Source organism: Hakea prostrata, chromosome 5 (assembly GCF_041222555.1).
Source record: "Hakea prostrata isolate BN-2017 chromosome 5, UWA_Hpros_2, whole genome shotgun sequence".
In the NCBI taxonomy this organism is placed as follows: Eukaryota; Viridiplantae; Streptophyta; class Magnoliopsida; order Proteales; family Proteaceae; genus Hakea; species Hakea prostrata.
In genome coordinates this window covers 38,724,947-38,738,674 of record NC_142604.1, presented here as the reverse complement: position 1 = coordinate 38,738,674, position 13,728 = coordinate 38,724,947, and the positions used below count along the sequence as shown (strand labels likewise).

Sequence of the window (13,728 nt, the reverse complement as noted above, 5' to 3'; positions counted from 1 at the left end):
GGGGAATAAATTCCTAATAACGATTGAGTTACATCAAAGATTAGCCTCAAGAACTTATTTGTTAGTTGTAAAGTCCCAGGATCTTGAAAGCCTAAAAATGCTGATTAATAATTTCAGCCCATATTCTTTTTTGTAATCTTACATCTGGCAATCACAACTACATCAGGAATTCTAAGTTTCTGATTTCAAACAGTTGATACAGACCAACTGAGAACTGAAACTGGGTTTCATAAGGTTTGAAAGTACAGGAAGTTCAGTTTTTTTCATACCCTGAAACTGTTTTTTTTCACCTTGATGTTTACTCATGTACATTTTCTTCCATTTCACCGAATTCATACCTTTCTGCTTGTTATTCTTCCACCAAAGTTCCCTTACCATTCCCATTTGCAGGCTATCTGATTGCTCTCTCATTAAACTTGAAAGATAAGTAAACACACGCTCATCTCAATCAAGAAAATGCATGTTTTTCGTAGATTTTTTAACCCAAGTTAAAAAAATTTACTAGCTTAGTAGAATTTTGAGCCTCAAAGGAAGCAAGTTGGAATCGATGGGTAAAGGATTGTGCTTCCCTCACATCACCCCACCACATATTTATGAGGGAGACCAACCTTTGAGCATTAATAAAGTGAATTGTAAGTAAGCAAAGGTGGGCCCCTCTCTTAAAAATATGGGGAAGGGGTGTGAGGGAAGCACAATCTTCAACTTGTCGGGGGTAGAGGATCCAAACTCAAAGGAATCCTATGCTAAACAATAAGGGAATTTTTCAGTGCCACCTCTTGAGTTTCCAACTAAAATTAATGTCATCCCTTGAGTTACCCAATATATTAGTCCGACTAGTTAGAGTTTCGTTTGAGAGAGAACTCAATTGAGAGAGAATTCTTCCACACTCATATTAGTGAGTGAGATGTATATAAATATTATTTGAATTATAATTTGAATATTTGAATTTGAATTACAACTTGTTTACAATCAAACTCTACAACTTGTTGACACTTTAACTATAACTCAAACTCTTCTTAATCGGTTGGAGATAAGATCAATCGAGGATAGAGTTAGTTACAATGGAATTGAATTTGAATTTGAATTCAGAGGCTTATCCTTTACACTCCCCTGCAAGGTCATTGGTTGGGAACAGACAATGAGCTTGGGTTTTAAAAATTTGAATCTCAAAGCAGATAAGACTTTGGTGAGAATGTCTATGATTTGGTCTCCTGTGGGAACGAATCTGATTGTAAGATTTTTTGTGGCGACTTGTTCCCGAACAAAATGATAGTCAATCTCGATGTGTTTGATTCATGCATGGTAAGTAGCTGATGTAACCATATTAACTTAGCTGAAGCATTAGCAACCTCTTTGTACTCAAATTCTGTAGAGGAGTGGTTGAAAATGGGTTGTTTCTTGGAACTCCAAGAGATCAAGTTAGGGCCCAAGTAGACACAGTAGCCACTTGTAGTTCATCAATTAGTAGTTGAATCGGCCCAGTCAGCGCCACTAAAGGCACTGAGAAAAAGATTAGTTGTGGGACAAAATAGAATCCCGTGGGATGGGGTCTCTTTTAGATAACGAATAAGCAACCCAATCATCAATTGTAGGGCAATGCATATATTGACAAACCCTATTGACAACAAATGCTATATTAGGGCGTGTGAGAGTCAAATACTTAAGGCACCCACTATACTTCTACATTGGGAGGGATCATCATAAAGGGGAGGTTCCTCAGAGGTTGCTTTGGTGATGGAGGTCGGGGTTGCTATTGATTTGGCTTCATGCATATTGGTCCTTTGCAAAAGATTTGAAGAATATTTTGACTTGCAGAGATGTAAACTGTGAGATGAGTGAGTACCTCCCCCTAAAAAGTAGTTTAAGTCACAGAGATCTTTGATGACAAATTCCTTGCCAATGGTTGTAATAATAGAATTAACCTCGGAAGAACTAGATCCAATTAGGACAATGTCATCCACATATACAAGAAGATAGATTGTTTGATGTGCTAAAGTACGAAAATATAGTGACGTATCATATGAGGACTGTGAGAATCCTAGAGTTAGTAAATAACTACCAAGTCGATGAGACCATGCCCTAGGAGCCTATTTAAACCCTATAAAATTTTCTGGAGGTGACATACATAACTAGGTTTCTTTAGATCAATGAAACCATGTGGTTGAACCATGTAAACCTTTTGAAATAATTCACCATTTAAAAAAGCATTTTGAACATCCAATTTGTGAAGAGTCCATCATTGGGCAACTGATAATGTGAAATTCGGCCCTAACCTTAACCCAGAAACTCTATTGTTTGTAGGTTTGAAGACCCGAAGTAGAAGTGGAAATCAACTATGGGCCATATCAGTGGAAGACATGGTGTTTGACCCAGAACCCATGGAGATTGATGATGGTGTCCCATATTTGGAGACTTCGATGGAATTGAAAAAGAGACTACACCTTGATGAAGAGAAGCATGATTGATGATCTTAGAGCATGGTTGGACATGATTTGAAGGCATTCCTCTATGTTAGGTGAGTTGTAGGTTGAGTTGTGAGAAGCCCATTTGATTTTGATAAGAGTTGGACCTTCATTTCCCTGACTTGGGCTTACTGTCAGCCTAGGTCGACTGGGCCAATCGACCCACAGAGACATAATCTGTCTAAGATTCTCTGTTTAGGTTTTTGATGCTCTATATAATAGAACTTCGTATTTCTTAGCCTCCTTTGTTTCTAAAACCCCTAGAGAACATGAAGAACTCCTCTCAAAGCCTCTCCTTGGTGTTGGTGAAGAACTCTTGCAAATTCTCAAGTTTCCTCTCTTGTTCCTTCAATCAAAGGCTAGTAATCTCTCTTACTTGATGTTGATCTACTATTACTATGATCTATTCTCTATACTGAGGTTATGAAGAAGATGCTGCATCCTTGCAATTATCTTTTCTACAATCTCCGTTCATTCTTATGGTGCTATGATCTTCATATTGATCTTAACCATGATTCTTGTGATTTCTTTATGAAACTATCATCATACTCTTGATTTGATTTCTCTAGCATGATGGATACATCTTCATGATTATTCTTATCTCTGATCTACTGTTTTAATCAACTAGAATGAAATCTTATCACCTCTAGTTCTTCTCTTGAGTTCATAGTTTGTTTTCATTGAAAACTATGATTTCTACCAAATTAGAAAGTCATGTTTCCAAATTAGTAAGTATTGGTTTTGGTCAGTGTTTGGTGTCTAATCTATGCTAGTTAGTCTTAGATTACTGTTTTAGAGGTTCCCTCCAAGTTTCGTAGTGTTTCGAATCATGTAGAATGAGTTTCGAATAAAAAATCAGATTTCTTCGTCCGTCTTGATCCGTTTGATGTTTATTCTTGTTCACCCGGAATATCTTCGAAGTTAATTAAGGTAAGGACGCTTATTTCCATATTAATATAGATTGCGTGAATCTTAGTTTCTAATTTCGAAAACTCATAGATTTGCTACTATTATTATAGTTTCTTAATATGACGCTACTGGTGTAAGTACTTCAAGTATATTAGTACCTTATTCATGTATTTCTTTATTACTTGAATCATGAATGATTACTTATCCTTGTCATTTACATATGCAATTAGCCATGTTTATATGTATCTTTCTATGATGAGATATAAGTTGTGTATTTTATGATTGAATTGAGAATGTGATTGATTATGTATGATTTGGGATGGGGAATGTCCTTTTGACATTTGTCCTTGGACATCAGTGGGAATAGTATGGGATATTTTCGATGGTGCCCTTTGACGCTTTCCCGGATTATTGGTTGTCCTACCTTGGGCTTGTCTAGTAGTGTTTGGCTAGGATGTCCCTGTTATATCAAACCCAATTCAGAAGGGTATTGAGACCGAGTAACCCGTGGTAGCAATGGGGATTCATGGGCGTTCGAGACCGGTGAGTTATATCTATGAGAAGACATGAATCAGATTATGGGGACCATTCATTGGTAGGGTTACAAATAGTAGACTTGGGCTCATGGGCGCTCGAGACTGGTGAGTTATATCCGTGAGAGGACATGAGAGCTTCCCCTTTGCTATTTGTGGATGACCAATAGGGTTAGTGAGGTCGTTCGTAGGGGGATCTGCTACTATCGTACTATCCGAGTTGCTAACTAAGTAGATGACTTGCATTTGGCTAGGCTTTACCTTGACATGCACCAATACTTTGACCAAACAGTGATGTGAGAGAGTGGTGACCTAAACCCCAGCCATGGAATGTCCGAGAGGGATGCGGGATCCATTACCAACCGAAAGTGAGTGATTTGAGACATTCCCAAAGAAGTATGGTGTTATGACTTAAAGCATGTTTGCTAATAGAGACTAGCATGCATAGAGTTAGACTCATACATACATTGTCTGTCTCATATTATATTACATCATGCTATGTGCTATCATGTTATTTATGGTTTTTTGGGTATATTTTGGCTTTTTGAGTTCTCTTGAACTGACTCCCTTTCGTGCGCAAACACCTTTTATTAGATTATTCTACGGATGATTATCAGTTGTGTATGTTATGATTGAAGTGGAGAGCCCTTGTGTATCTGTTTAGGTATGACTTTGGGATGGGGAAGGTCCTAGTTTTAGTTAGTTTATTTCTTTATTTCTTTCTTTTGGAATTGGTTGTAATCTTCTTTTTGACCTTCGATCTACATTTCCACTATAACTGTGGAGTGATATTTTGCCTCACTCTACATTTTGATTTATTATATTGGTATCATTTTCACATTCTGATGTTATTTCGCTATATTGTTCTGATCTCTTAATTAATATTGTAATATTGATTTAATCTTGTTCTTGATTGTATTATTACGAATGTGGGAGGTTGATTTCCTTGATACTGATCTTCGGGTATTGGGATCACCCACTCGGCCTGAGGGCCGGCTGGGTGGATGTCACACCCCACCCAGCCGGATCCGTCCGATCCCGTGGGGGTGATACACCGCAAGATCTAGGTTCAGTGACAAATCCATACAAAACATGATATAGCACAATTAAATGGACAAGAATAAATCAAGTTCAAGTAATAAATTATCAAATCTTAAATAATGATTACAATCATCCATTATTTTAAATCAAAACTAAACAAAATAATCTTATAAGAGTAAGAATATTCAAAGTTGCAGCGGAAAATCATTTAAGGAAGCTCTAAGGAAAAGAAACTCCATAAGAGCAGTCTTGGCATGAACATGAAACGTCATGAGCTTCCACTTCTTCTCCGACAACGCCCTCCTGGTAGCCATTCATCAAAAGATCCTCGGCGTGAGGGGGTTCTTAAACCGTGAGAGTTAAAGCTGAAAACAAACAAAATAAAGGAATGAGTTCATAGAACTCGATGAGGTAACTAACGTTCATGTCAATACATTCATCCATACTCCATATCATAATTCATAAAACAATCATGTATTTAATAATATAAACAACAAATGCATGGTGATGATATGATGTTCCTAACTCTATAATGTAGTCTCTAAAGTAGACACGCATTAAGTCACACACCGGCTTCTTTGGGCGGTCTTATCACTCTTCCCTCACGGCCAAGGTTTAAAGTATAGATGAGTGTGTATCGGTCGTGGATTTTAAGAGATGTATCGTCCTGTATCGAGTATTGTATCGCTTTGGCTAATGTATTTTAGTGTAATCAATGGAGAGACGTATTTAGATGTATCATATCGGTTTGGTCAAATATAGATACGTATCGGCTAGTATCGTATGGTATCGTGGGATACTTTAAACCTTGCTCACGGCACTCAAGCACGTCTGATTACTCTAAGCCCAATGCAAAGTCCATACGGTCTCGTACTACATATGGCCCCGGCTACTTCCCCCATGGCACCAACCAACTCGGACTACGTTGACCCCTAACCCTATGGTCATCCACATATAATAGCGTAGCCCCATGCCCTCCTCTCACGCCCTCTCAGGCTCATTTCACCGGTCTTGAGTGCCCATGAGCCCTTGTCTATTATATGCAACCTCTACCATCTCATGATGACAGAGGGCCTCGCTTGATGCTCACGAGGACCCCAGCCCCCCCGACATCACGGGTTAACCGGTTTCAATACCCCTACCGGAAGGGTAGTAGTACTCATGAGGTCACCTAGCCAAACACTTTTAGACATGCCCTACATATGTCAATCAATAATTAGGGAAAGTGCCAAGGGCACCATAGGAATGCGGCCCATACCGCCTCCTTTGGTATCCTATGGCAGAAATGCCAAAAGGGCATTCCCCATTTCCCAATGTTACCTAGACAATCACATAAGATCACTAGGGCAATGGGCGAACCCATGACCCTAGTAGAAAATACAAGGTAGAGGGAATAATAATATTCCACCTCTTTCATCTCATACAATATCATACCATATTCATATCAATAACATAGGATTCAATAGCAAAGAGAAATACTTAAGCAATAAATCTTACATTCCATTCGTGCAAAGTCATACACATGCATATCATGGTAAATATAAATTTACAACAGTTTATATCAATAAAAGAAATTAAAATAACAATAATTAATTATGTATAACAAGGTTAGTTATTCCTCATCTTTTTACTTTGCTCCTTTCTCCAAAGTCCGAGAATTCACTCCCACAAGTTTGGTGACTAAAGATACATAATGCCTATTCATACAAGAAATTAATAATCACAAATTAGAGTCCATTTGGGTTATCCCAAATTCTTCCCACGAAAATCCAAATCCTCACCCCTACTTTACAAAAGGGTAGTTCCCAACCTTACTAGTGAATGATCTCTAATTCGCCACCGAATCGAAGTCTAAATGAAACGAAACTTTGGGGAAAACTAATTGGCAGCAAAAGGATCCTACGGGTACCTTCAATTTGATTAAATTTGACCCATCTCAAAAAGCCCCAAATTTGGCTCTCATAAATCACTCGTGGGTGACCCAGAGAATAAAAATGCGTAAACCTTAGCATGGGATCTTACTATTACTCCCATACTCAAGGGACACATTAATATAAGAAAAGATAAGCTTGTATAATACTTATCATTATTCCCTTTCATAGATCCCCACGAAAGAAGAGAAGAGAAACTCTCACCAACTATGATTAAAGAGAAGGGTTAAAGAAAACTAACATTTCCTAATAATTTTGCGAAGATTCGGATCACAGACACCTTCGGAAGAATGGAAATTGCTCCTCTCTTTCGTTTCTCCTTTTCTCCAAAGCCTCCGCCACTTTCTAGCCTCCAAAAATGCGTTTACGGATGAGATAAAACATAAAAATGGTTTAAAAATCCAAATTTCCAATTTTGCACTCCAAGGGGGGGTGTTAGGGGGTGGGGGTGGGTTCACAAAACCCCCCAATCTCCCGGCCCATGGTTGGACCCCCAAACAGACTCCGATTTTAGTAATTTTTCATTTGTTGGAAAGGTCTTTCCTACGCATCACCGATCCGATTGTCCCCACATCAATATATGGTCATTCAAATATCACCCTATTTACATCATTGTGATTAATCTTCTCTCTTCATTTAAACTCTAGGAGAGTTGTTGAGTCATTACGAGGGTCATCCACCAACACTGGGTCCATTTTCAAACCTTAGGGCTTGACTTAAATGGTCCAGGTCACGCCACCAAGCCTCCGGGGACTGGTTCTCGGTCTTGAAACCGCGGGTTAAAGGGGTAGAAATCCGGGGGTTTTCACAGTGGATGTGACAGATAGTGATAGAATCAAGTGTATGGTAGTCAATTTGACGACACTAAAAGTGTTAAAAGAATCAATTCTTTCACATTGATGAGATCCCTTGGCGACCAAACAAGCCTTAAATCATGAAACAGAGCCATCACTATTTCATTTGATTCTGTAAACCCATTGATTTCCAGCCAAATACATGTGGGGTTGATGAGGAACTAGACTCCAAGTACCATTACGTAAGAGAGCATAAAATTCGTTGCTCATAACAAGCCTCCATTTGGGGTCTTTACTGGCAGTGAGGTGGGTTTGGTTTCAGGATTATCAACAAGAGAGGTGGCTAGGAGGTTCAATTTAGAGATGGGTTTGATGACCCATTTTGGATTGGGTTTGCACATGATAAGGTTGAGGTTGAGTTGGTTGGTATGGTGCAAGTGGGTTATGGGCTAGGATTTTGGGTGCTGTGAGAGGTTGAGATAGAGTTTTAAAATTTTCAAAATTTGAATTTGAATTTGAAAAGAGATTTTCAACTATAACTATGGTGGGGGTGGAGTGAGAGCAGAAGGGTGGTTGGGAGGTTGAGTTGCAAAGGGAAACTTTGTTTCATAAAAAACTACATGTCTAGAGACGAAGGATTGGCCAAGAGTTGGAACATAACATACATACCCATTGTGTGGGTTGTTGTATCCAAGAAAAATACATTGTCTGGAGCAATATTGTAGCTTGTTTTTTTTTATAAGGCCGTAACCAAGGAAAACATGCACATCCAAAGATTCTGAGAAATAAAAGATCTGAATCTTTGTGATATAACGCATGAAATGGAGATTTATTCCCAAGTATCGGTGTTGGCATTCTGTTAATTAAGAAGATGACCATTTCAAAGGCGGCTGGCCAAAAAATAAGGGGGACTAAAGCACGAGCCATAAGAGTGAGGCTTGTTTCTACTAAATATCTATGCTTCCATTCCGCTCTCCCATTCTGTTTAGAAGTGTGTGGGCATGAGTATTGATGAGATAAACCACTCTCTTTTTAAAAAAATGATCAAAATATTCATATTCCTTGGCACCATTAGATTGAAAAACTTGAATCTTGGAATTAGACATTGGCTACATAATAATAGAACTGCTTGAATACTGAAATTGCATTAGAACAACGTACAAGTGGAAAGAGTCATGTAAATATGATGTAATTATTCAAGAAAGAAATATAATAACTATAACTTTGTGTAGATGGTGACGAAGAGGGGCCCCAAATATCAGAGTGCAATAACTTGAATGGAGATACATCACTTGATTTATTCAACTTGAAAGGTAATTCATGCGATTTTCCCATCTGGCATGGGACACACAAAAATAGTGAAATAGATGAAGGTTGGTGCAGGCCAGAACTACGAAAGAGAGTCCAAAGTTCTCTTCGATGGATGTCCTAATCGGTCATGCCACACTTCTTGAGACACATGTTCGTTGTGATGAATAGAGGGAGATGCGGATGGTGGATGGTGGATGGAAGTGACAGAGGTCAGCTTCAATTGATCATTGAAGTAGAATAATCCCCGTTTTGAGGTCATTCACAAAGCAAGAACTTGGATGAAATTCCACATAAACATCATTATCACGTGTAAATTTACTCATTGAGAGCAAATTTTTAGTAATAGAAGGAACATGTAGCACTTCCAATATTTTTTTATATGCAAAACCTGAGCCATTACCAATGTGAAGTTGAGAAGTACCATGGTAAGGCATTGATGTATCCATGTGGGTTACATTGGACGTAACATAATGAGTGGCACCTGAATTAGGGTACCAAGAAGGATCAAATGAAGTCGTGGGTGCTGCCAAGAAAGCTTCTGGGGAAGAATTCAGCCTGGAGGCATTGGCACCTAGTGCATCGCAAAAATAACATTGCACCATTGTATGATTAGTTTGTTGCAAATCTGACAAGCAACCCTAGGGGTAAGGATAAGTGGTGGAAATTGCGTTGCATGTTGACCACGATTAGAGTAACCTCGAGCTCGTCCTCTGCCATAGTTGTGAAATCCCTCACAAACCCTAACCCAGAAATCTATGTTGTAGGTCTGAAAACCCGAAGGCAAATAAGAAGACAACTGTGGGCTATTCCATTGGAACCCATTGGATTTGATTTAGAACCAATGGAGGTTGATGATGAAGATCCTATTATGGAAACCTTGAGTGAACTTGGAAGAAGATGCAATTTGAATGATGATGGACTTGGAAGATGGACCATGAGTGTAGTGTTGACACAAGTGGAAGGTCCTATAGAACTTGGTAAGACTCTTTCTTTAAGTTGGAAAAGGACCCCAAGTGGAGCTTGTGGCTTTTGGAGACCAGAAATCAGATCTTGACCCAAAGGCATTGGTTGGTCAATGGCCTTGGTCGCCCCAAGCGACCAAACCATCCCTCGAGATAGATTTGGTATTTTTGGAAATTAGGTTTTCGAAGCCCTATATATTTAAATTTCGATCTAATTCCATCCACTTTGCCTCTAAGCTTGTGGAGAGCGTGAGAAGAACCCTAGAGCTCTCTTTCCAAGGCCAATGAACATCCCTTTTCATTGGGAATACAGATCTAACCTCGTTTTGGAGCCAGAGAAACAGAGGCGAGCGATCGTGAGCGAGAGGGAGAAACAACGTGCAAGGTGAGTGAGATTTTTGTGTTTCACCGGGAATCCCTTTCTTGTAAGTACTTTCTTAATGGGGTTTCGCCCATTAAGGAAAATCATAGCAGGAGAATTTTAGAGCGGGAGAGGTTTCATGTTTTTTGGGGTTAAAACTTAAAACACCAATTTTTGGTGATGCATCTTATAAACCGTCGCCAAAAATAGTATTTTGCCACACGTTTCATAAATGTCACCAAATATCCATATTTTTTGCGACACTTCTCATAAAATGTAGCAAAAAATACCGGTATTTCGCATGACGCTTACATGGTATTTCTCCACGCTTTTCATAAATGTTGTCAAATATCATTTTCGCCAACAGTTTTAAGAAATCGTCGCTGAAAATTCCCACATTTCCCCATGCTTTTTTCAAACTGTCATTGAATGTGTATATTCTCACACTTTGCACAGATGTCGCCATATTTCTATTTTCCCAAACAGTTTCTTAAAAAGCGTTGGTTAATATGGTTTTTTGCGACGGTTTTTTGAACCGTCGGGGAAAACCGTTGCCTAAAATCCTTTTTTTAAATTTTTTTTGGGTAGTGTTAGGTTCCTTTTTTCTGTTTTTGTAAATCTTAGTAATGAATCATCCTTCCCTTCCTACGCAGTGAAGCAACGAAAATTGTATTCTCTTTGCTCTCTTTTAGATGGTTACTCTAGAATTAACCAAATGGCATGAACATAAAAATAATGCAAGATATTAATTCGATTTGAGATAAAATTAGGTCAACAAAGATTGGAAAAAAAATTTTTAACATGAGAACCATAATAAACTGATGATAAAACAGATCCTTGAAAAGATAATGGTAAAATGGATTGGCAATGCTAAGACACAACCAGCAGGAAAAAAATACGATAGAATGAATAGCATATTGGATTGAGATGGACAAATACAAATAGACAATCAGAGAAAAAAAGAAGAAAAAATAGGAAATGATCTCATAAGTGTAACACACCATCAAAACAAAATAGTAAAACGATCGAGAAAGAATCATACATTTGGTTGAAGGACAAAGTATTTGTCTTCTAATACATTGGAAAAGAAGTTGATGATCGGCAATAGATTATGTTATTAGAGAGCTATAGGATGGTTCAATGTTTCAAATAATAAGTTTGAACCAAATAATGTGATCTGATATAAGTCTGAAAAAGATAAGCTTTGATTTGTTAGGGGAAGAAGATGCAAAGCTTTGAACTGGAAAGTTTTGGTAAGTACAACCCATAAGGGATTACCCCATAAGTGATTACCTATTATATTTAAATAGAATTATCACTAGAAACCATAAATTTCATAAACAAATCAAACTAACTAAAAATCAACTAGTGTTATAACAAGTCGATTTGGGGCATTCCGAGAATCGAACTCGGGACCTCTCGCACCCAAAGCGAGAATCATACCACTAGACCAAATGCCCAAGTCCACAATATGTCTAACTAATTATGTAAGGGAGGTAGACCGTTTTAGTGATTTTGTAGCTGATCCACAAGTTGGATTGGTTCAATTATAGATTTATCACAAACTGGGGGGGGGGGGTGTGTGTGTGTGTGTGTGTGTGATTAGGTTACAAGTAGTAGATTGTCCCAATTTTTCGGTTTAATTGCAATTTCAAGATAAATTGAAAATTTAAATGAAATTAAACAATAACAAATAACCACAACACAAGAATTTATAATGGTTTGACTTTATAAGTCTATGTCCACTCCTCTCTTGGCCTCAAGAGAGATTTCCACTAGTGATTCTCTTTTAATATGGTGGGTAAAGAATCAAACCCTTACAATCTTTGTTATGGGATAAGAGCATCATTTACAATATTTGTTTATCTTAGGGCAAGAACACCTTTTACAGTCTTTGTTCTAAGTAGGGCAAGAGCACCCTCTACATGCAATCTTTGTTTTAAGTAGGGCAAGAGCACCCTCTACAATCTTTGTTCTAAGTAGGGCAAGAACACCCTCTACCAATTCTAATAAACCTAGACTAGAATTGAACAATTAATACAATTTAAAGAGTAAATGATATTACCTAACAAGGGGAGTGACACTTTATCCCTTGTGTGAATGTGATGCAATGAAGAATGAATGCTCAATGTATGAGATGCACCACTAAGAAGTCCCAATGGCCTTCAATAACTCCAAGCTTGACTCCAATGAGCTTGCTTGACAATTTTGGATGTCCTTCAAAGTTGGATGGAGTTGGAAGCCAAGTAATCAATGCTAGTTCACCAAATGATAGCTTTGAGGGTTGTGAGGTAGTAATAGCTCAGTAGACAAGGTAGAAACTCTTAAATGGGGTTGGTTGGGCTTATAAAGAAGTCATTCAATTGCTTGGCCCAACTCCTAACGGATATAAAATTTCAGTGAAATTTTACTCCAGACGGACGACCGTCTGATCAGACGGAGCTCTGTCTCAAATTTTATCCGTTAAAATATAGCCATTAGGCTTATGTCAAGATCAGACGGGAATTCCATCTAGCCTATGTCCGTCTGGATCAGACTGTCGTTCGTTTGCAGCACAATGGTCCAATCAAGTTTGGAACTTGAACTTTGGCTGGGTTTTTGGTCTTGTTGGTCAACCCTAAGCCTCATACATTTTCCTAATATGTCCTAGGTTAGTCTAGTGACATGGTATGCGTATAATTAATGTGATTACATATGAGTGTATGTGAATGTGTCCTAAGTTCTAAATTCATCTAAGTTTTGATCATGACTTGATTTGCACATATTCTTGTGCTTTGAACTTGATACTCACTTTGACTTTGATTCTTTGTCCAAGATTGCTTGATCTTGACTTGGGCTTGAGCATCTGGTGAGTTTGGTCCAATGAGTTAGAATTGGTCCACTTTAGTAATGAGCTGGACAAACATAGCTTAGTGTAGACATTAGTAATTTGTGTTTGTTATCATCAAAACTAATGGAGGCTGATGTGGCATTTCCCAACAATAATAAATATGAGTATTAAAATTTTCCTCATTGTAATTATTTGAGTGTTTTTTATGTAACTAGTAATGATGCACGTGCATATGCACGTATGAAATGTTCTCTAACATAATTTTTTATTTTTGTGTAATTTAATTTTTATCTTCTTCTTTGAGTTGAGTTTAATTTAAAACTTGTATATTTGTGATGCCTAATCATGGTGATGGTGGCGGAGAGACTATAAATGATGCTTTACTACTATGATTAGACATGTCACCCTTAAGTTTGGACAAATGAGAGATTGTGTGACTCCTCTAAGTTAGCAAAGTAACAATATCTCAACTTTGTGGATTTGGAAGATTATTTTGAGATCAATAGCTTCTTTATTAAAGGCTAGGCCCGAAGCACTTTTTTGCAGGGGGGGGGGGGGAGGACAGCCAGGGAGTTGAATGTTGCTCAATAGTCA

The 13,728-nt window shown here is 38.1% G+C and overlaps 1 non-coding gene across 1 annotated transcript; it reads right to left on the bottom strand.

Moving 5' to 3' along the window:
• Nucleotides 1–11,692: 11,692 nt before the first annotated feature.
• TRNAP-UGG (transfer RNA proline (anticodon UGG)) lies at nucleotides 11,693–11,764 on the bottom strand. Its single transcript has one exon. It is a non-coding gene; the product is annotated as a tRNA-Pro (tRNA).
• Nucleotides 11,765–13,728: the final 1,964 nt, after the last annotated feature.